The sequence below is a fragment of the Microplitis mediator genome, chromosome 6 (genome assembly GCF_029852145.1).
Source record: "Microplitis mediator isolate UGA2020A chromosome 6, iyMicMedi2.1, whole genome shotgun sequence".
Lineage (NCBI taxonomy): Eukaryota > Metazoa > Arthropoda > Insecta > Hymenoptera > Braconidae > Microplitis > Microplitis mediator.
In genome coordinates this window covers 20,032,307-20,055,373 of record NC_079974.1, presented here as the reverse complement: position 1 = coordinate 20,055,373, position 23,067 = coordinate 20,032,307, and the positions used below count along the sequence as shown (strand labels likewise).

At 31.4% G+C, this 23,067-nt stretch overlaps 1 protein-coding gene across 3 annotated transcripts in view; it reads left to right on the top strand.

Annotated features, from left to right (window-relative positions):
* Nucleotides 1-23,067, top strand: part of LOC130669774 (uncharacterized) — a 47,257-nt gene that overhangs the window by 8,997 nt on the left and 15,193 nt on the right. The window contains exons 1-2 of one of the 3 annotated variants that reach the window (XM_057472839.1): nucleotides 22,253-22,602; nucleotides 22,675-22,910. The exons of 1 other annotated variant lie outside the window; for it this stretch is intronic. The gene's annotated coding sequence lies outside the window, so the exon portion shown is untranslated. Of the gene's footprint in view, nucleotides 1-22,252; nucleotides 22,603-22,674; nucleotides 22,911-23,067 lie in introns of those variants that run through there. One more of the 3 variants, XM_057472838.1, reaches the window with a different exon arrangement.

Here is a 23,067-nt window from a genome sequence, read left to right as displayed (position 1 = left end):
AAAATTTTTTATTGTTTGTTGAGTTCAGGATCATTAACAACAATAACAATCATGATACCGAAAATTAATAATTTTTGAATTTTTTTTAAAACGATAAATTATAAAAAAAAACATATTTTCAAAAATTGCACCTACAGTTTTTTAAATTTTCTACATGTGAAAATTTTTAGTTTGATTTTTTTTTGGAATCGATTTGTTGAAAAAAAAATCCGAAAATTTTTTATTGTCTGTTAAGTTCAGGATCGTTAATAATAATAATAATAATAATAATAATAATAAACTTTATGAATAAAATAAAATAAAATTTTATTTAAAATCCATAAATATAATTTTAAAATCAGCTTAAATTCTGGTTATTAATTCCAACTTATCATCATCAAAAACTGTATGTATTGATTATATTCTCGGTCTTATCTTTTTGTATTCAGTATACATTAAATGATCGACTTTGATAATCCATCCATGTATATCCATACACACAAGTAACAACTCTCATAATCATAACATGACAATGTCTTATCGATTTTTTTTTTTTATTAATTATTTTTTATTACGAATTATATTTTTAAAAATTATATTATTTCTTCATTAACGTTTTTACAGCAGTCTACCTCATATGAAAATAACTCGGTAAATTTGAACTTTTTTCTTTTTTTTAACACAAAGAAATAAATTATATTTATATTTATATTTATATTTTAAATTAAATAAAATATATCAATCGTATAAAAGTATACTTTTAGTCATCATATCTTTTACTCTATCAGGCGATGCGAGAAAGTATACACAGCACAAATTATAAGAGAGGAAAGTAGGTTCTACTAAAGTATATAGAGTTCTATCATCATTATCATTATTAATATTATTATTATTATTATTATTGTTATTGTTGTTGTAAAGAAATATTCATAGTAAGCCACAGTTTATTTAAAACATTGCTTCATATTTTAAACTTTTAACATCAAATCTATTACTATTTTTACACTCACAATAAATTATTTTTTATCATTGAAACTAAAAAAAAAATTATACCAAAGTATTTTTAAAGGAGAAAGTGTAAGTCTATTTGCATATTTTTTTATCTCGCTACTACAATTACTATTACACGGAAAAAATAGAATGTTAAAAATTAATAAATAATAGTAAAAAGTGGAATCTGTTATTAATAATTAGTACTATTATGTACTTAATGCAAAGTAGTTTACTAATTTTTGTAGATTCCTAAAAACTACTATCAACTATTTCAAAAAGTAAGTAAATATTATTACTTTTAGGTGTATAAATACGTGACTTATTAGTGAAAATTAATTAATTTATGGCATACATCTATTAAAAAGTAATGATTGGTCAAATTAACAATTGCTATCTTAGATACTGATTTTTCCAGCCGAAAATTGCAAAAGTTACAAACTTTTATTTTATAAATTCGATATCACTGATCAATTATTAGCTTAAAATATCATTTATTCATCATTATAAATTAATTTACAATATACATAAATCGAATAAGTGGTAAATAATAAAATGAAAAATTAGTATACTAGATACTGATTTTTTGCTCATAAAAATACCGAAAATTTTTAACTCTTATTTTATAAATTCTATCCCATTGACTGATAATTAATATAAAATGTTATTTATTCGTTATTCTAAATTAATTTATTATATACATAAATCGAATAAGTGGTAAATTTTTTAAATTTTTCTATGTTTATTTGAATAGTAATAAATAACTAGATACCAATTTATCGATTCTTTTTCATGTTAATTTTAATATACGAAATTACAAATTTTGCTCTTCTATGTCTATCAAATTTTAATATAAATAATAGCCATTTTGTAATATATAATGATCCTGGTTTGATATTAGTATACGAATATACTAATTTTAAGTCAAAAATAAACTACAAACTATTAAAATTTCGAGGACCATTTTTTCCGTGTACAAAAATATGTATATATACTTGAATTCAATTGAATAAAATTTGATGATCCTGAAGTTGGTCGACAATTAATAATTTTTGATATATTTTTCAACTAAAAAATTACAAAAAACAATAAACTACAAATGTGCAGATGTCAAAAATTAAAAAAATTATAAGTGGCAATTTTTGAAAATATTTTTCTTGTACAATTTATTGTTTTCAATGAATTCAAAAATTATCAGACGTCCGCGAACTTCAGTATCATAAAATTTGATTTTGATACAAGAGAAAGATCAAATAAAAAATAGAAAATAGAAAAACTACATAGGACAGTTTTACAACTGTTTCGACAGGAACTATACCGTTGTTTTTCGTAATGTAACAAACGATTTGCACGGTACGTTTAAATATGCTACAGAGCCTTCCCGAAGGCCTCATCCTCGTAGCCAGACCCTGACGTAATAGAAAGTAGAGCCCGACAAGGCTGTTTACCACCTCCAATACTTACATTCTCTGTGGTGCACACGATGATACCAACAGTACACACACTCGTTATATCTATGTATTCATAAATACATATATGTCATGTCATATATATATATACTTCTACGTCAAGTAAAAGACATTAAAAGATTGCTTTTATTAACATTTAAAATAATATTCAATATCTCAGATTCTTATAATATTTTTTTACTCCAAAGTATTTTACTCTAAAAATACTATGTATTTTTTTACGGTATTACTTTTGTTAGTTAAATTTAACCAATTCATTTTTTTCATGTTAAATGTTTTGTCTAAATGTTTTATTTATTTTTAATTCAAGTAAAAGTGTCGGAGAACAAATGAATTTCAAAATACCGGAACTCCGCGACATAGAACCTCAAGACTGTCGCGTGTGTATGCATCCAGAACGCTCTCGATTGGTCTTACGAAATAACTTTTTGTATTTTATTCAACATACAACACACGAACACACAATTCAAGTGTATATGCATATAAATAGTATAGTAAAATACCGCGTTAAAAAAAAATTGCGGAAGACTTTTAAAGTCATACGGCAATAATTGCTAATTCGTAATAATACAATACACAAATATATATAAATTTATATTTAGAACGTGTGATAGACGAGGCTCGATCAGGTTATTCTTATCGTAAAACTATTATCGAAACATTAGAGTGATTAGACACCTCCAATTTGTTACATTAATTAATTTTTAAATATTTCTTGAGCATTAGTTTTTTTAATTGACGACAAACAGTAATTGGTAAATTAATTTAACGGAAATTAATAATGATTTTTTTTTGTGCAGACTTGAGAACTTTATAATTTATAAATTTAAACTTTCTAAATGTTAGGGAATTTAAACAATAATTATTTAAAAGTATATTTGATTAAATTTACATAATACAGCAGTTTAGAATAAAAAAAAAATATTTTTTCTCTTTTACTATTGTCTGTATTGCGTTTGTCGAGTTCCTTTTATAAAATAAAAAATGATTTTTAAAATAAATTCATGAATATGGGTTAAACGAGTTTTCCGCTCGAGATCGTCTTGGAGATAGTCCGGTGTCCACTATTTACTCGTACGGTCATGTAGTTCCGTTGCTTAACATTGATTAACATTTTTTTTTTTTTTTTTTTTTTTTTCATCTAATCCATATTCTGAAAGTATAAATTTTGTTCTTCATACTTATCAACCAACATAAAAGAAAAAAAAATAATAAATAAATAAATAATCGTGATCACTTTAAAACAATCTTACACTGTAAAAAATCACCGGGGTAAGTCCAAACGGTGTAGGTGTTAAAATCGGCGGTGTTAAATTTCAACACCGAAAGCGGTGTGAAAATAACGCCGCCACCGGTGTAAATATTCTGTACCGGTGTTAAAAAAAAAACGTCTGGTGTTAAAATAACGCCGCTGCCGGTGTTAAAAAAAAAATGTCCGGTGTTAAAATAACGCCGCTGCTGGTGTAAATATTATAGACCGGTGTTAAAAAAACGCCGCCGCCGGTGTAGATAATCTTTACCGGTGTTAAAAGAAATTCCCCGGTGTTAAAATAACGCCACCGCCGGTGTAAATATTCTGTACCGGTGTTAAAATAACGCCGCCGCCGGTGTAGATAATCTTTACCGGTGTTAAAATATTTCACTTTGTAAATATTTTTACCTACTCGATCACTATACTTGTCAATAAATGATATTCTTTAATTATTTTCATAAAGAACTGATATTTTTTGTGTTTTATAATCTTTAAAGTTATTACTCCAAGCGGACGCAGTTTATCCTGCCTTTACACCGGTATTACTCCGCTTTTACACCGGTTACCCCGCTTTTACACCGATTTTACACCGGCTACCCCGATTTAACACCGGTATTTTTAACACCGGTGAATTACTCCTCCTACACCGTTGTAATTTTATTTTAACACCGGGCGGAGTTAAAATGAGTCAATTTTTAACACCGCTCTTTTTACAGTGTATATTTTATAATTAAATTAACTTAAAATTTCATATCTATCTTATTGTTACTTTACTACAATAATTTCCCCTTCCCACACTATCATCGAGTTCGCGCCATTTAATCACCGTGTCGTTCCGTTCGACCGATAAGACTTGAAGCTTTACTTTTTTTATTCCCCCTCTTATACAAACTACATTATTTTTTTTTATTCGTACGTATATTTAAACCCAAGTCAATGATAAAAAATTTCTGCTGGAGAAGAAACGTTATTCATATATATATTCATATACATACATGTAGATCATTCAATTAAATAATACTAATAAGGCTAAACAAGTCAACAAAAATATATATAAATCTTACTATACTTTACATACAAAAACAATCAAACCTATATTAACATATTAATAAAAAATGGAAATCTTGAATATCATTCTCTTTGTTCATGTTTACCTCGGTGTAGTCTTTCTACGGGTGTTTATATACAAAGTCAATTTAGCAACCGTACACGCAAACATCGCAATCAATGAACCGACATGCGTACACAAAGCCCAGCCATATTGTACTGCAAAAATCACATATATAAATATATACGTATACAAGTATCAAAAATATGTATATATTGATATATCTTCTGTATAATTAAATAGTAGAATAATTAATATTCCGTCTGGGGAAAAAAAATAATTACAGTCTAGATAAAAAAATTTTGAACTCAATCAAGGTCATGCTGTTTTATTATAAATATATATACATACATATATGACTAAGTATTAATATGTGTATGCATATGTATATGTATATGTAATGTAATGTAAACGTAACGCTGTTTTGATGCGAAAAAACGATATAATCGGTCGGTGGGGCCGCCTAGCGTTAATTCTCTAAACGGAGGAAGAACGTCGTCGTCGGCATGGCCCACCATCCTCTTGCATCGATCCCACGTTCGTAGTTGCTCGTATGACTTCGTGAATTCTCGTCTCGTTTCTCTGGCTCTGTCTCTGTCTTTTTCTCCTGTTCTCTCTCTTGTTCTCTCCGACTACTGAGGATAGACCGACACCGACACTATTCCCTCCACCGTCGGCCATCGCCACTACCACTATCAACATCATCCTCGACATTATACGTTACTACTTCCACCTCTACTACTACTACTCTCGGCTACCTTCTCATCGCATAATCACTTCTCTCATATTTCCACCGACTTTTTCATTATCGTTATACACATATTTCTTTTGTTTTATCTCTTTGTTTAAAACATCAACTATTGAACTTACTATACATTGATAATGTCAAAAATAATAAAAAAAAACAATGATAATAATCATCATCATTATCATTATTGTTATTGTTATCAAGAAAATTGAATCGGGCGAAAAAGAGTAATTTTAAATTTTGGCAATTTCGCGGTTTTTATCATTTCTTTTTTAAATTCAAATTTATGGCACAATTATCACAATAGATGTTATGTTGGGAACTAAGTAAATGTATTTAATTTAAAAAGTAACTAAAAGACAATTTGGCCCAACGTTTTGTCCGTTTTTGCGGGCAAAACGGAAGCCAGCCGATCGATATCTTGGCCCCTGTTGTCTTCCTTCCACAAGTGGCCATATCGTCGCCCGCTAACTTGTCTGTCATTATCAAATACATGCTCCCCAAATATATATATATGTATTATGTATACATAATACAGTACTGCTGTATTTCACAGTAAATTTGTGGATCTGGTGCTGGAGATGTAGACTATCCCCATCCATTACTGATAATTAAATCCACTTTTCAAACTGTATATTTATTATGATTTAATATTTAACTATAATACACCGTTACAGTCTTGGTCTCAATCTTCCTCCATAGTTTGTAAATATATTGTATGAATTAATATTTTTATTAGACTGATTAATTCAAATTAAAGCTTAAAAAATAAAATATGTGTAGATGACAGTTGAATTAAATATAATTGTGTATGTTATTAACAAATATATATGTATATATATATGAGTGTAGTTCGGGAAATTAGGAGTAGAGTGGAATGAGGTAACTCCGTTGATTTCGCTTTTAATACGAACGAAAGTAGGTTTATAGGTCAGCCAGCGAAAAGTAGGGTCGACGTATAGTTGCTTTACTTGTCATCGTTTGTACTCTGTGTATATGCCTACTACTTGTCGCTGTACTGATGTGGTATGGGAAACTACGAGCAACGTCGACGGCGACAACGACGAGGGCGATATAGAAAGGAGACGGCGCACTTTACTCGGACATAGCACAGTCTTGTTGCGATAGACACGCGTGTAGATGATTAAGACATTATAGTTTAACATACTTATTTCGAGTAATTTACTAAAACTTTTTTTACTTTAGAGTTATATTAGCTCTGCATTACCGCTATATTCCCTGTCAATTACTAATTTAAATATTTAAATAAATCTTGTTTTTTAATATTATTAATTTATGATCAATGCAATTGATGACTGAAACTTATATATAAGTACTTTCATCAAATTTTTATTTTGTAACTTAAATTTTTAGAAAACATAATCAATTTTTATATTTATCTTTCGTGTTCTCATTTTTAAAAAAATTTCACTTTATGTTTATTTATTAGATCAGATATAATTTGTGTTGAGTTACGGACACAGAAAAAAGGATTTCTTGATGCAAGAAATATTTTACACTATGAATTGAAAACAAAAATTTTCTTAAAACTAGAAAAAAATTTATTGACAGGAATTTTTTTTCGCCTTCAGAAAATTTTGTTTCAATTTCTAATGCAAAAAATTTTCTTGAAGCGAGTAAAAAATTTATGAAGCAAAAAATAAATTCTTCTGTCCATAAATTTTTTCCAGGCTTAAGAAAATTTTTGTCTTCAATTCATGACGATAAAGTCCGCGGACATTTAAAAATTTTTGGATTTTTTTTTACAAAAAAATAAATAATAAAAAAATTTTTTGAAAAATTGCACGTATAGTTTATTAAATTTCCGACATGTGCATTTTTTTAGAAATTTTTTTATTTCATTATTTATCTGTCAAAAAAAATTTTTTTTAATTTCAAATAACTTTTCTGTCATCTTCAATTCATAGTGGAAAATGTTTCTTGCGTCAAAAAATACTTTTTTTTCAAGTATTAATTTTGAAAAAATCTCAGAATAAAAAAAATTACATTATCATTTAAATATCTAATTTGAAAAATAACTTTTCCAACAAAAAAAATCAAAATTTATTTAGTTTCTCAAAAAAAACTAGCATCTGAGAAAATTTTTTCCGATTACTAAAATCATTGAATAAAATTTTCAAATTTAATCAAAAAAAATATTTAATTAAAAATTTTCAATAGCGCAGTTTCCTGTAGATTTTTTTTCCGTGTAGATAAAATATTGTAGTCTCGATATAATAACTTGTCTTGTATTCGGTGAACGTGGAGGGTCGTTTAACGGGTCAGACTAACCAACCATAACCTTGGGAAACTGTACAACAAAATGTACACCAAGTGGTAGGATTTAGATGCCGATGGCTGTAGCTGTGAAATATAAATTAAATGAAAGGAGATAAATGCATAAAATGGATAACCTGAATCCAAATACTTAATCTATTATGTAGCTGTTGACAATAATTATTTTTATTAAGTAGCGTACAAGGTTTTATTGATAAAATTAATTAAAATATAAATACACATTAATATATATTATGTACTGTAGATTGTACATAAACAAAATATGTATGTAATTATAGCTATACGTGGGACGGATAGATGACGCTATACTAGACATTACCCAATTGCTCTGCAAGTCCCTTCTTCTACATCAATGCTTAGCTTTCTGTCCTTGACGTAATCGTCCAAGACAATCTAAGTCGCGGAAGCAAATCAGCGTACCCGTTTTTATTACGTAAAAATATTCCTACAGTCTGTTAATATGTATCTTATATTATTTTATTCAGCATATATAAGTACATATACGCATTACATACATACATACATAGTTATTAATTATAAACTATCGAGTACGTTGTAATGCGCATCAATATTTACACAATTGAATACAAAAAAAAATGTACTAAGAAGTTTCATATATTTTTATTACATCGGTATTCGATTGAATTAACTGTAGTTTTGCCGTGAACTGTGTAAACTTAAATGTAAGAGTAGCTAATATATATACATAATATATATATGTAAGTATGTATGCACGAGTGAAACCTCAGCGATCGGCGCATAGCGCGACATGATGTGAGTATGAGAGAATGGAATGGAAGAGGTGGTATGTGTTGTATGTACCATATATATGTATGTATGAATATATATATATATATGTGAAGAGAGGATTGCTGAGAGTGTATAGTAGTATAGGAGTGAACTGGTAGATCGGTATGAGGAAAAAAGAGAGGGCGCCTGGCCAACGGGATCACAAAGAGGGGAAATGTTGAGGAAGCTACAAAATATACAAACCAATATACGGAAATAAAACTATAACGTCTTTTCTCTTCTTCTACATACTTATACTCTATTGAATTTATATTTTTATAAAGCTTTTAAACTATTTTTTGTTTTTAATTCTAACCCGCGTACTGACTTTTCTTCTCGGTTTACTTTTATTATTTCTTCTTTGGTACGGACGTTTTTTATTGTCATTCTGCTGGACAAAGGGGTAGAAAATACTGCATATATGTAGATATGTAAGTATTTTTGGAGGCAGTTATTATACTTGTTTCTCAGAAGCAACTTAATGCGTGTTACGTGGATATTATTGTGAGAACAAGAAGATGGACAGAGAGTAAAAGGAGAAGAGTTGCTTACATATCACGGGAATATGGTTTAAATGAAAAAAAGTAAATAGATGGAGAAGAGTAGAGGGAGTAGAGGAGAAATGATCCTGAGAGGTGAGATAACACTAAGAGATAAAGACTCGAGCATGGTGAATAACACGTGGCACGTTTCATGAGATAAGTAATTCTTCTGTAACTCTCTTTTACTTTACTGTACTTAAAAAGTTACACATGTACAAGTATATATAATCCATGTATGCGGTTATTTTTTACTCGAGCAACGTTTTTGATGTGAAAAACCGTAAAAAAAAAAGTATCAAACGAATATTTTAAAAAGAAGTAAATAGAGATAAAGTAGGTATTATATAAAAAATAAAATCATAAAGGTGAAAAAATAAATCAAAGTCAAAGCTCTTTTCTCTCTCTTTTGGGTTCAGTTTCTGTCAGTGATGACGAACTAATGTATATAGTGTACACGTGCAGTACGCGTAATTATTCTTTGACCCCTGAAACATTAAAATAGTGAGTTAGAGTAGAGTAGTTAGATATAGAGTACAGTAGCATACTGGCAAACGGGTAAGCCGGTAGGTATGTGAGTGCACCGCGCCTGCAGCTGTTTCCGTCAGCGTTTACTTCAGCTCAACTCTTTGTGCTGATTCGTCGGCATTTACCTCCGGCAAATATTGCCCATATATTCTATAAAATATTTTTTTTATTAATACTACATAACTAATTTTAATGGCAATTTTATATACTTTTCATATACATATATGTCGATACACAGTTGCTTTGATTTTTCATTTTGTTTTATTTCTTCTAGTAGACCGAACATAATTCGACTCCAAAGCTAAAACCTAAAATACTTTATACCACGTTGTCAACTCGCATACACAACAGTATATTAAATGTATATATGTATACATTTATAGACATATAGATATACATATTTACATAGTCGGTTGGGCGTTTAAAGGACAACGGTCAAACTCTCCTCACTTCTATTCCTCTTACAATTTAGTCTGATGGTATTATCGGTTTTAAAAAAATTGGCTGCTACTTTTACTAAAACTACCTATCGTAGGTTTACAGAAACATAAAAATAAAATAAAGTGTTTGAAAGGCCGTAAGAGTAAAGGCCTGTGTGAAAGATATTCGGGTTTGGGTTTGGGTTAACTTCGGTTCGGTTAAAAGACTACTCATGGCATTGGAATCAAGTCCTCGATCATCGTGCAGTAGTGAGGGGGAGTAGCTGAAAGTTGTAGTAATGTCAGTGCGATGAGTAGTAGTAGTCGGTGTATTATACGGCGTATGGTAGAGTGAAATGAAGAGAAGAGAAGAGAAGAGAAGAGCTGGCGGCTGCCGGCTGCCGGGATGGGGATGAGACGACGTCGTTGAACGCGCGCTTCACCAATACACAAACTACGCAACACAACACAACAAGACCATATATATATATATATATATGTATATATGTATTATCACCATACCAGTACAGACGAGAGTATAAAACACGACACGGTGGTACATATATGTACTATTAAATAAGTATACAGTACTGTACACAACAGTAGGAGAGACAGGTATATAAGAAAGAAACGACCAGCTGTTTCCTCGCGTGACGTCACGCAGGTGCCAAAGACAAGAGTTGCATTGCTACAGGTGGACAATATTGTTTTCTCACATCATCAATTTATATTTCAATCTATTTAGTATTTGTCAATATAAATCTCTTTTTATTATTTGATTTAAGAGAATTCTCGTGTCATATCTAACATTCAATGTGTCTTTCGTCGTCTTCTTCTTCTTCTTCTTCTTCTTCTTCTTCTTCTTCTTCGTTTATACTGTTCTTATTGTCAAATATATAGATCACTTGACTTGACTATTCCACTGAATGATTTTTTTGCCAGTAATACAGCTATCGGAGTCGAGTACGCCGATAAACAAGAGGTTTCTGAGGTCCATGTTAAAATTGAGATACACGGCGTTAAACCGGCAGAGTCGACGCAAACTTTATCCATCGTTTCTCGTTGCCTGTACTATCTTGCTTTCTCGCTCTTTTCTCTCATTTTATTTACCTCTTTATCTTTTTCTTATTCTTCGTCTCCGTCTCCTTTTTCTCCTCCCCCTCTTTCTCTATCTTTTAGTCACGGTGAGTCTCCCTCGCTCTCTACTCTTTCAAACGCGAAACGAGTTGGCTTTAGAGCTCACCGACACATCCAATATCTTCTCTCCTCCTGCGTCCGCACTACTCGCCCCGATTGAAATTGCCAGATACACACAGACCATTTTGTTTGTTGGTATATGAAAATACATTCACATACACTGGCATGCGATATTATACATACTTAGTCACATGAATCTGTGTGTGCATGTGCATGTACAATATACGTGTGTTGGAAAATTCAACTCTGCAGTCGAAGGACTCGGTTGTGTGAACTCTCAGGGACGCTCTTCTGCTCTACCGCGAGACGGTAACTGTGAGTCTGAAATTCTGTCCATGTATTTAAATATATGTATATCACATATATATTCAACACATGCATATATCTATATACGTTCTACCTATATGTATATCCATACATTTATACACACATATATACCAATATATGAGAGAGGGGTTAGTTTTGCTCGGCTAGGGAGAGAGTACCATATTTCGCCGGAGGATCGACCCGCGCCACGCACTCCATGACCCCACCGATACCCCAACAGTGTTTATAACACACAATTCAACCATTTCGATTATTGCTGTTACATATTTTGTCATTTATATATTATTCACAAATTAACTTATACAATTATCATGATTATTATCTTACGTTATAAATAAATATAATAAAAAATGACCACGGAAAAAAATGATGCTCAAAAGTTTAATAGTTTGTAGTTTATTTTTGACAAAATTAGTATATTTGTATACTAATATCAAACCAGGATCACTATATATTACAAAATGGCTATTATTTATATTAAAATTTGTTGCACATAGAAGAGCAAAATTTGTAATTTCGTATATTAAAATTAATATGGAAAAGAATCGATAGATTGGTATCTACAGTTATTTATTACTATTCAAATAAACATAGAAAAATTAAAAAAATTTACCACTTATTCGATTTATGTATATAATAAATTAATTTATAATAACGAATAAATAACATTTTATATTAATTATTAGTCAATGGGATAGAATTTATAAAATAAGAGTTAAAAGTTTTCGGTATTTTTATGAGCAAAAAATCAGTATCTAGTATACTAATTTTTCATTTTACTATTTACCACCTATTCAATTTATGTATATTGTAAATTAATTTATAATGATGAATAAATGATATTTTAAGCTAATAGTTGATCAGTGATATCGAATTTATAAAATAAAAGTTAGTAACTTTTGCAATTTTTCGGCTGGAAAAATCAGTATCTAAGATAGCAATTCTTAATTTGACCAATCATTACTTTTTAATAGACATATGCCATAAATTAATAAATTTTCACTAATAAGTCACGTATTTATATACCTAAAAGTAATAATATTTACTTACTTTTTGAAATAATTTATAGTAGTTTTTAGGAATCTACAAAAATTAGTAAACTACTTTGCATTAAGTACATAGTACTAATTATTGATAACAGATTCCACTTTTTACTATTATTTATTAATTTTTAATATTCTGTTGTTTCCGTGTAATAATAATAATAATAATTATTATTATTATAATGAAACGAATATTTTATTTAGCATTCGCTACATAATACAAAAATTTTTAAAAGAATTAACCGACGTTCTAATTAGCAAATTGTCTAACTCCATTTCAGAAAATCTTCATTTATGCGAAAAAAACAGTAATTTAATTTTTTTCATCTAAAAATCAATTTCATATCTAGTATATCTATAATATTTTTGTCTAGGAATATTTTTTCTGATTATTAGTATCTAAAAATTGCACAGAATCTTCACTAAAATATATTAAGTTAGTCAATTTGCTAATTAGAACCTCGTAATTTATCTTTAGTAATAAACAGCATTTATTTTACATTAATGTTATTTTTGATATACATAATATTTAAGAGATCTTTTAAAAGCCACAATTGTCTCTTCTCTTATATTTATTAATACTAACAACAACAACAATAATAATAATAACAATAATAATAATAATAATAATAATAATAATAACATAAAAAATTCAAATAAGTTAGCAGGAAAAAAAAGGAAAGGGAGTGACGTTGTAACGGAAGTTACGTTGTAAATAATTGTCAATGGTTATTAAGGTGTTTTAAAGTTATGGTATTTTATTTTATTTTACCTGAATAGGCACCCACATTATACCGTGGTAGTCAACTAGTACAACGTTCAAAGACGAACCGTACTTGGACTCAGATTCCCGGAGTTTATTGGTATGCGTGTGACTAAGAGAGTAGGCTTTTGCTTACACCCTGCCCCACCACACCATCATCGTCATCCTCCATCTATATTTCGTACTAATGTCACTGTCTCCTTTTCTTTCACTTACATTAACTTACTCTGCTGCTATGCGTAAGCCCTCTAATCCTAAAACTTTTCAGTATTTATCTACATAATAGTTTAGTCACTAGCAAGAGGCATCTAGGGCCACAAATTTGCTTTTGCTATACGTTATCTATTTTCTCACTGGGTTTACATTTTACAACAAGTTATTATTGTTGTTATTGACTCTATTACTAGTTTTTCTATCCATATACATATACATGGAATTTTCAGTATATAGTTAAGTGACTACCTCAGTATACTGTGCGGTACTTAACTGTAGTAAGGATAGCGACATTTTCCTCAGGGATTACTCATCCGGACATTGTTTTCATTGTCCTGGATGTCGTGGTGGCATCGGCAATCGCCAGTACTGCTTACACAACTACAGTACCGTCTAAAAATGTAATTACGTATACATAAATGGTATGTGTTGTCATACATTACATATATACAAAAAATTTTTATCAGTTTTTAAAAACTTTCAATTCTCGTCATACGATTTCTTCTTCTTCTTCTTCTTCTTCTTTTCATTATTATCTTTATTGTATTTATTTATTTTTATGTCGCAATTTGAATTAAGGAGAGTGTTATAAGCAAGCTGAGAGCTATTTAAACAGCTGGAGATCGTACTCGCGATGTAATACTATAATTAAAACAGTTATTTTTATCCATATTATTTATTATTAAATTGATGATTGGAAAATTTTAATTTTATTATATTATTTTTCGCAATATATGTATTAATTTAAAGTATTTGGTAGTTAGTATTTTAAAATTTGTGGCTGATTGGTCATGTTAACTTGGTTGAGCTGCTTTTGTGAATGAAATAAATAATTCGGGATTGTATTTTACAAAAGATGAAAAGACTATCACATGTCTTGGGGCATTCCTCGGACTGAGCGACCATCTGGGCCTGGTTATAAACGTATAGAACAGTTTAGTAGAGTGAAGATCACTATTCATGATGATGTTCAGTATCTTGTACACTTTACTAACTCAGATCCATGTAGATGGAAGTGTAGCATACATGCGAGGGTGACCGAACTGGCCTAAGAATAGTGCTCGGGCTCTTATATACACTTCTTACCGCTCAAAAGTATGTAACTCAAAATAAAGACGAATTCCAGCCGGCAAATTCTCTTCTTATTATATACATACGTATATTTAATTCTCGTTCATGCCAACCCTCTATTAAATAATCGTATTATTTATAAAATCAATTAATTTTATTTTGTGTGTAAGATGTCAAAAAATTTGCAGTGAATGATTTTTTATTTATTTTATTTCCTTGGAGAGAATTTGACCCCGAAGGGGAGTTTTGGAAAATATTGATTACAAAAAAAATTGATGATACGTAGTGAGGTGGTCTTTTAAATTTTGACATTTATATTTACGGAAATAATTACGAGCTCCCTTTTCATATTTTCGCGCCAAATAGTTTTTAAAAATTATAAATTACTTTTAATTTTATACGCCCTCTTGGCTTTCAAATTTTTTTCCAAAACGATTGGCAACAAAAAAAAAAATTTACGCCCTTTTGGTTTTAGGGAATTTCTTATACTATAAAAAATTTGCGGGTGAACGCGGGTTAAATCTGGAGTAAATGCGGAGCCGATGACTGTTTATTTATTTAATTATCTCGGAGTAAAACTGACTCCGTGTTTATTTTAATATCAAAACTTCAGACCGGAGTTAATGCGGATTGAAATAAAATCCACATCACTCCGCTAAAAAAAAACTCTTTTTTATTTATTTTGTCTGCGAGCGATTTTTTTTTTAAACTCCGGAACTTCAAATGACGGAGTGAATTCGGATTGAAATAAATCCAGATTCACGTGTGAATTATTAGTTTTTTATTTATATAGCTAATTGATCTCTGGTATTTAATATCATCCTATAGCGTACCAATTATTTTATTGAACTTTGTTATGGTTAAATGAAAAAGGTAAATAAAATATTTAAAATAATAATTGATCCAACGAATGAGTGAGTATAAATAAAAAGGAAACAAGTAACAATGATGAAGAGTAAAAAAATAAAAAAAAATAATAACAATAATAAACAGAAAAAAGAGAAACGAATGAATTGCTCTTAGATACAAAGTATGAAGCCCTCGAATCTGCGGCTGATCCACAAACGGAAACGAGAAGCTCTTAGCGTAATTACCCCGCCAGAATCGATACTTGGCGATGCATTTTTATTCCAACAGCTACTTCGCGTGTAATATAAATTTCTGTAACATTTATTTATGCAATTTTATAAATTGCTTACTTATTTTACTCTTCTATAATTTATCTCCACTAGTTGGACTTAATGAATTTTATTTAAATCGATCGATTAGACTTTCAAGTTCGGATTTAGACACATTGTAGAAGTTAGCACACGGAAAAAAATAAATAGTAAATGCAACATGATGCAGTCTTGGTAAACAAACATGATGAAATCATGTTGCATCCACATGATTTGTCATGTTTCGGCTACATGACAATCATGTTGCGGTAGCATGAGAAAAATCATGTGGCAGCAACATGATTTTGATGTAGCCTTAATAGCATAAAATTAAGCTGCAACAACTAAATATTTATGCTTCAGAAAAATGATTTATTATCAAGCAATAATCAAGCAAAAAATCGATTTTTTAAAAATCTTGACTACCCCTAACCCCTTAAGCAAAAATATCATTTACAAATGATTTAATTTGATAATTTACTCTAATTTTCATCTGCAACATTATAAATCCGAAAAAATCTAGTTGCTTGATAATAAATAATTTTTCTGAAGCATAAATATTTAGTTGTTGCAGCTTAATTTTATGCTATTAAGGCTACATGAAAATCATGTTGCTGCCACCTGATTTTTCTCATGCTACCGCAACATGATTGTCATGTAGCCGAAACATGGCAAATCATGTTGCTGCCACATGATTTTCTCATCCCGAGTCGAAATTCAGAGCCTATTTAGAGCCTTCTAAAGTCGGACCTATTTCGGACTTGGAGGCTCTAAATAGAGTCTGTTTCTATGTTAAATTAGGTCCGATTTTGGTCCCTGAGGTGCTACAAATTTCCGTTTTCGGCACTTGCGGGTTCAATCTAGGACCTGATGAAAATCAAAATTAGGTCCGATTTAGGGCCTGTAAGCCCTGGTTTATTGTAATAATAATAATATTAATAATAATCATCATAAATTATTCAATTATAATGAATCCAAATTTATTACGGGACTAATATTGTCGGACCTGAAGGCTCAAAATCGGACCTCTCAGTGAATGTTAGGACCTCCAGGTTCAAAGTCGGAGCTACAGGACTACAGGGCTCTAAATCGGATCTATTTAGGGCTAGAGGGACCTATATAGGCTCTAAATTTCGACTCGGGATGTTACTGCAACATGATTATCATGTAGCCGAAACATGACAAATCATGTGGATGCAACATGATTTCATCATGTTTATTTACCAAGACTGCATCATGTTGCATTTACTATTTATTTTTTTCCATGCAGTCCATATAAAAATTAAACCCCAGGATGAACGGAACGGGTATTTTGTGCTGCGTAGAAAAAAGAATAAGGAAGAGGGCGGGTGTCGAGCTATGATTCTACGCATCCGTGGGTTTTTGAGTAGATATGGAGCCCCATCAAGAAGCTTCAAAGCTACACTGTACTGACTGTACTACTGTACCATAGTGTTAGTGGTAAATGTAAATGTATAAGTAGAAGTAGACTTTGGGGCAGCATATAAGCAGTCGAACGTTTAGTTTAGGGGACGAGTCGGGTAATGCCCTCATAAACCAGATGGGGGAGATGACGATTCTTTTCAATATTTATTCAACATCCATAACCCGCTAAATACAATACTCCAACTTACTCTTTTAATAATCTACCGATAATTTCATTTAACGAATCTACTATTTACTATTTCACTTACTTTCAATAATTATCTGTTTCTTTGTAAATAATATTTTACTGCTAATTATTTATCAAACAGTAAACAAGAAACGAATAAGAGAAAATAAAGCCATTGTTATCTCAATGATTCATTCAAACGATTCAAACCTATATTAAATTTTTTTTCCTTGTGATTCAAATAACTCGTTTTCTAGACAATACTTTCTAATTTTATTATAAAAAATATCCATATTTTAATTACACTCCAATATTTAACAAACAATTATCAATTACTTAAAAATTTAATTGAAATTACAGTCGAGTAAATTACACACTTAATGTTAAATTAAATTATACTTTTTAAATGAAATAATATATAGTAATAAAAGAAATCATTGCAACATTAACTTACAAAATGCCCATGTGAAATTTCTTGCATAAGATTAAATCCATCAGGTAATTGTATAAATAATGAATTAAATTTCTTATTTTAAAAATGTGTAACTTGAATTTATTTAAATTTCGAGTTTTAAAATGGAGGAAAAACGATAGACTGAGTTCTGAAATGAATAAATCGAAAACATAACAACAATAATTCAAAGTATTGTAAAATTCAGTGTAAAGATTTACATCTGTATGCAACTCTCCTGTAATATTTTTCCTAGCGTCCAATACCCTTGAAACTCGATGAGCATCGATCGTTTCTTCATCCTCTCACGTTCGCTCACTCTCTCTTAACTCGAGGTCCTTTCTCTCGGCGTTATTCATCTCTCACTCTAGTCCCTGTTAACGGAGTGTCTACGAATTGTCGAGTCGTTTCAGAAGCACGTGTCTGCGTCTCTCCACACTACACCGTTTCACGTACCCGTGTATCACGGATGCGATAAGTATAAGCATACATATATACATACATATAAAAGTATGAGAGAGTATGTAGCAGATACCGGAGTATAAGTATAATATAAAACTATACTATATACTATATAAGAGAAAAAGACTGAGCGAGTAGAGGATAAAATAAATAAAAAATTTAAAAGAGAGAATCAAGCAACAATTCCAAGTGAGAACGGTGAATATTACAAGCAAAGTGAGAAGAGGAAAGAAAAGTGCGTGTGAGGTCGGTAGACGAACCAGAACAAAAGCTCCGCGAACACGACAAGGACAGATGTCCTGACTACTTCGTTAAACGACGGAGAGACGACAATCTCTCCCCCACTCGCTAAATTTATTTTCCCCCGTTTCCCTTTTTTTTAAATTTTTTATCCCGCACTGGATAACACGTTAAATAATTTATTTTAGCTAATCATCGATCTTGATTTCTAATGCATCCATAAATTTATTAACATAATTTTAATTAGTTTAATTTATTAAATTGCAAGTAATGAAAATAATAATAAAAATTAGCTGGTGAGTGAGAAGTATTAAGCCGTGAAGACTTTCTCTGGTGTACGGACGTCCGGGTGTGGTTGTCAGATAAAATGAAGAGGAAAAAAAGTATAGTAACAATAATATATTAATAGATGTACAGTACATATATATGTATATGGATATATAAGATGTATAAAAAGTAATATACGGTAAAGTGGAGTAAGAAAGATAGAAATTGTTCATATACAGAGCGCTATGCTTGACACGAACGAAATCACTATCGCGTGTGTCCTTATTTCCCTCTACTGTACTCTACTACTTACTGCTCGGGGTCTGCTCAATCTTTCTTTCTCTAGAGTTACACTACTGCACTGGCGTGTAGCTCTACGTGCCCTTGTTGCTGTGAAAAATGGCGGTACTGTTGGTATAAAGGACGGGAAATATCGTGTGTTGTTGTATTATATATGTATATGTACATGGTAAACGTAAAACGTAGAATAATATAAAGGAAAGGAAGGGAAAGGAAGGAAGAGAAAAAGAGTCAGGGTGTGATAGTCTAGAACAAGAGGGTTCAAGAAATAAGGGAAGGAACAATAACCAATACTGCTCCAAATTTATTTTTATTTATTTAATAGTCAATATCATTAAATCAGAAGTGAATTTCGAGTAATTACGAATTTATTTAAATTAGAATTCACTTCGTCACTCGGAGTTTTGGAGTTTTTACAAAAAATCACTCCGCATACGGAGTAAATAGGGAGTTTTTTTTTCATAGGAGTGATTTCGGAGCTGCTGGATTTTATTTAAATCCATATTCACTCCAATTCACGGTTTTAATATTAAAATAAAATTCCCTTTGGAGTAAATTTCACTCCGAGGGGACTAAATAAATAAGCAGTCACCTGCTCCACATTCACTCCGAGTTTAATCCGCAATTTTTTACACTGTAAAAAATCAGGAGTGAATTCGAAGTGATTACGGATTTTATTTAAATCCACATTCACTCGGAATTCCAAAGTTTTTTCTAAAAATCATTCCGCACACGGAGTAAATAAGGAGTTTTTTTTATAGGAGTAATTTCGGAGCTGCTGGATTTTATTTAAATTCGTATTCACTCCAATTCACAGTTTTAATATTAAAATAAAATTCCCTTTGGAGTAAATTTCACTCCGATGGGACTAAATAAATAAGCAGTCATCTGCTCCACATTCACTCCAAGTTTAATCCGCAATTTTTTACTCACTAAGAAATCAGGCGTGAATTCGAAGTGATGACGAATTTTATTTACATCCAAATTCACTCGAAATTCCTGAGTTTTCTCAAGAAATCATTCCGCATACGGAGTAAATAGGGAATTTTTTTCATATGAGTAATTTCGGAGCTGCTGGATTTTATTTAAATCCGTATTCACTCCAATTCACAGTTTTAATATTAAATTAAAATTCCCTTTGGAGTAAATTTCACTCCGAGGGAACTAAATAAATAAGTAGTCATTTACTCCGATTTAGTCCGCAAATTTTTTACAGTGCAATCTCATATATTTGTTTACCCATCAATAAAAAATATTAGTTCATTATATCAGAATTTTTTTTTAATTGCTTTGGATTACCGTTGATAAGTTTTTAAATTTTCGTAATAAAGATTCATTGGAAAAGTTTTGTATCGATAAAATTTTATACCCAACTTATAGATGCGATCCTCTTACTTCTTTCTGTATAAAGATCCACTACATAACTGTGCGCGTATATATACATATATATATGAAATAGTGGGTATAAAAGGAATAGATATCTCTCTCGTAGGTGGAAAATCGTTAGTAACTGTCCTCAATTCATATCTAAAGTACTGAGAAATAATTTTACTTGATACACTATATACATATATACATACTTAAACTGACATAATAATCAATCCACATTAATTCCACTTTACTTTGTACTTCTGATTCATACGTTTCATATAAATATTTCAGTTTAATCTGGTAATTAAATCATTCATTCTAACATAGTTTAGTGTGTAAGCATCCACACACGCAGACATTTATTTATTTTAATTGAAGCTAAACTGACAAATAAATAAATAAAAAATGGCATTCTTCAAAAAAAGATATTTGGAAACAAAAAATTTTTTTATCAACGTTGAACCTATTCGTCGTCGCCTGCGGTGAAACATCCCTCGAGATATCATGAGCTTAAAAACTTAAAAAAAAAAAAAATATATGAAAAACTGAAGAAAAAAAGTAACCCACAAAAGTAAGGAAATAAAAAAATAAAAACTAAAACAAAGCATAAAAAAAATGCGGAATAAGAGGGGCAGTGCAGTCCGGCACTTGAAATTCGGTCGTTCCACTCACAGCCACAAGGTTGGTCTTGGTCCTCTTGGTTGTCGACATCCTCATCCTCATCCTCTTCCTCTTTTCCATTTTTTTTATCTTCCTTTCTCTTTGTCCTCTTCATCACCGTCATTCGCGCTTAACAAAGAAAAAAAATGATATCTCACGGTATGTTAAAGCGAGAGAGGGTGAAAGTGTGGTATAGTAAAGAGTAGTAAAGAGACTACACATCGGCGTACAGAGACTACGATACCATACAGAGAGTATGTAGTCGGGGTAAGGGGTGAAGATCGGCAAAGCAGCAACATATAGCTATAATCTATATAGATCTCTCCCATACTCCGGAGTAGGTATGGAGTAGTAATAATACTAGTAGTGGTTCGTTTCTACAGTCCACGGAATACACTTGAGTGTTGGAAGTGGCGTTGGCGGGGTAACATCACCAGCACCAGCACCATCACCACGGCGTAGTGTCCATGGTCGGATCGTAACTCCAGAATAGTGGGGACAGGACAGCATTCGAGGAGAAGGTGCACACGTTCATACGACAGCGCGCGTGTGTGTGTGTGAAAAGGATAGATTCACGACAGGAGCACACAGTGCCCGAGGGAACACACAACAGAGACGGCTAAAAGGAGTTGTGTAGAGTCGAGTAGAGTTGAATATGCCTGTGTAGTAGTAGTCAGTAGTAGTAGTAGTAGTAGGGAGTGATTGGGACATGGAAGGGAATTCTCTCTCTCATGAAGCAGACGGTAGACTTGCAAGTCGTATGATCCGTGAATATATACATCTTTCTCCCTTTAAATTTAATTCTCATCCTTGTCACTCTCATTCTTAAACTCATCTACATCAAGATTCTCCGTTTCTCTCACCGTGTGGCACATCGCCGGCTCTCTACTCTACAACTCGAGGCACGGGCCGTCGATGCCTGTCGCACTTCCCCACTTCCCCGTTGGCGTTCGCCAGGCGCTGGCGTTGTTGTAGCCAGCCTTCGGTAGTAGTACCACGACAGAGACTACTCAGTCGTCCACTGTCCTCGACGGCGTACGTAACTGTCGTACTCGTCCTTATCATTATCGTTTAGTCACAGCAGTGTCTATATCTCGCGCTGCTACAGCAGCACTCTCTCGGACTACATATACATATACATATATATATACATATATTTTAAGTGTTTAAAAGGTGTTGGTGTTGCAAGTGTGATTGTGTGTTAGGTCCTAGTACATGCGTCATTCCTTTCGCTCTCTACAATTTGTGTACAAAGACAAGAGATTTATTATTTAAAAAAAAAAACTAAGTTTTTTTTTAAATCTGATTTCTCAACCAGTGACTTTTAATTGGGACATCGCTCAATTAAGGTTTGATTTATTTATACTCTATTATTAATTACTTGTGTTTTATATATTTCAGCAGTAATTATATATATGTAGATAATATTGTATCGGGGCAAGATGTGTATGGAGTTAACCCGACGTCATTGACATGAATTATACTGTGCGATTATCAGGGTTATATAGAGCCGTTCCGTTATCCCAACTCGTTCGTGATAACTCGCGGATCCCTAAGCCCCCACCGCGACGACGATACAGTACACAGCGTAGGCGGGGGACTAAATGGAGAGGAGGTTAGAGAAGAACAAAGAAGACCCAGCGTGCTTTAGTCACAGGTAGTGCTAAATGTATACACATAATATATATATAAATACATAAACAGAAATCCGCGGGTGATAGGGAGAGACGGTCAGTTACTGAAAAAAAAAAAATAAATACACAGTAAAAAAAAAAAACGGGGTTTTAACGCGCTTGTGCTTTTGCGGATTAACT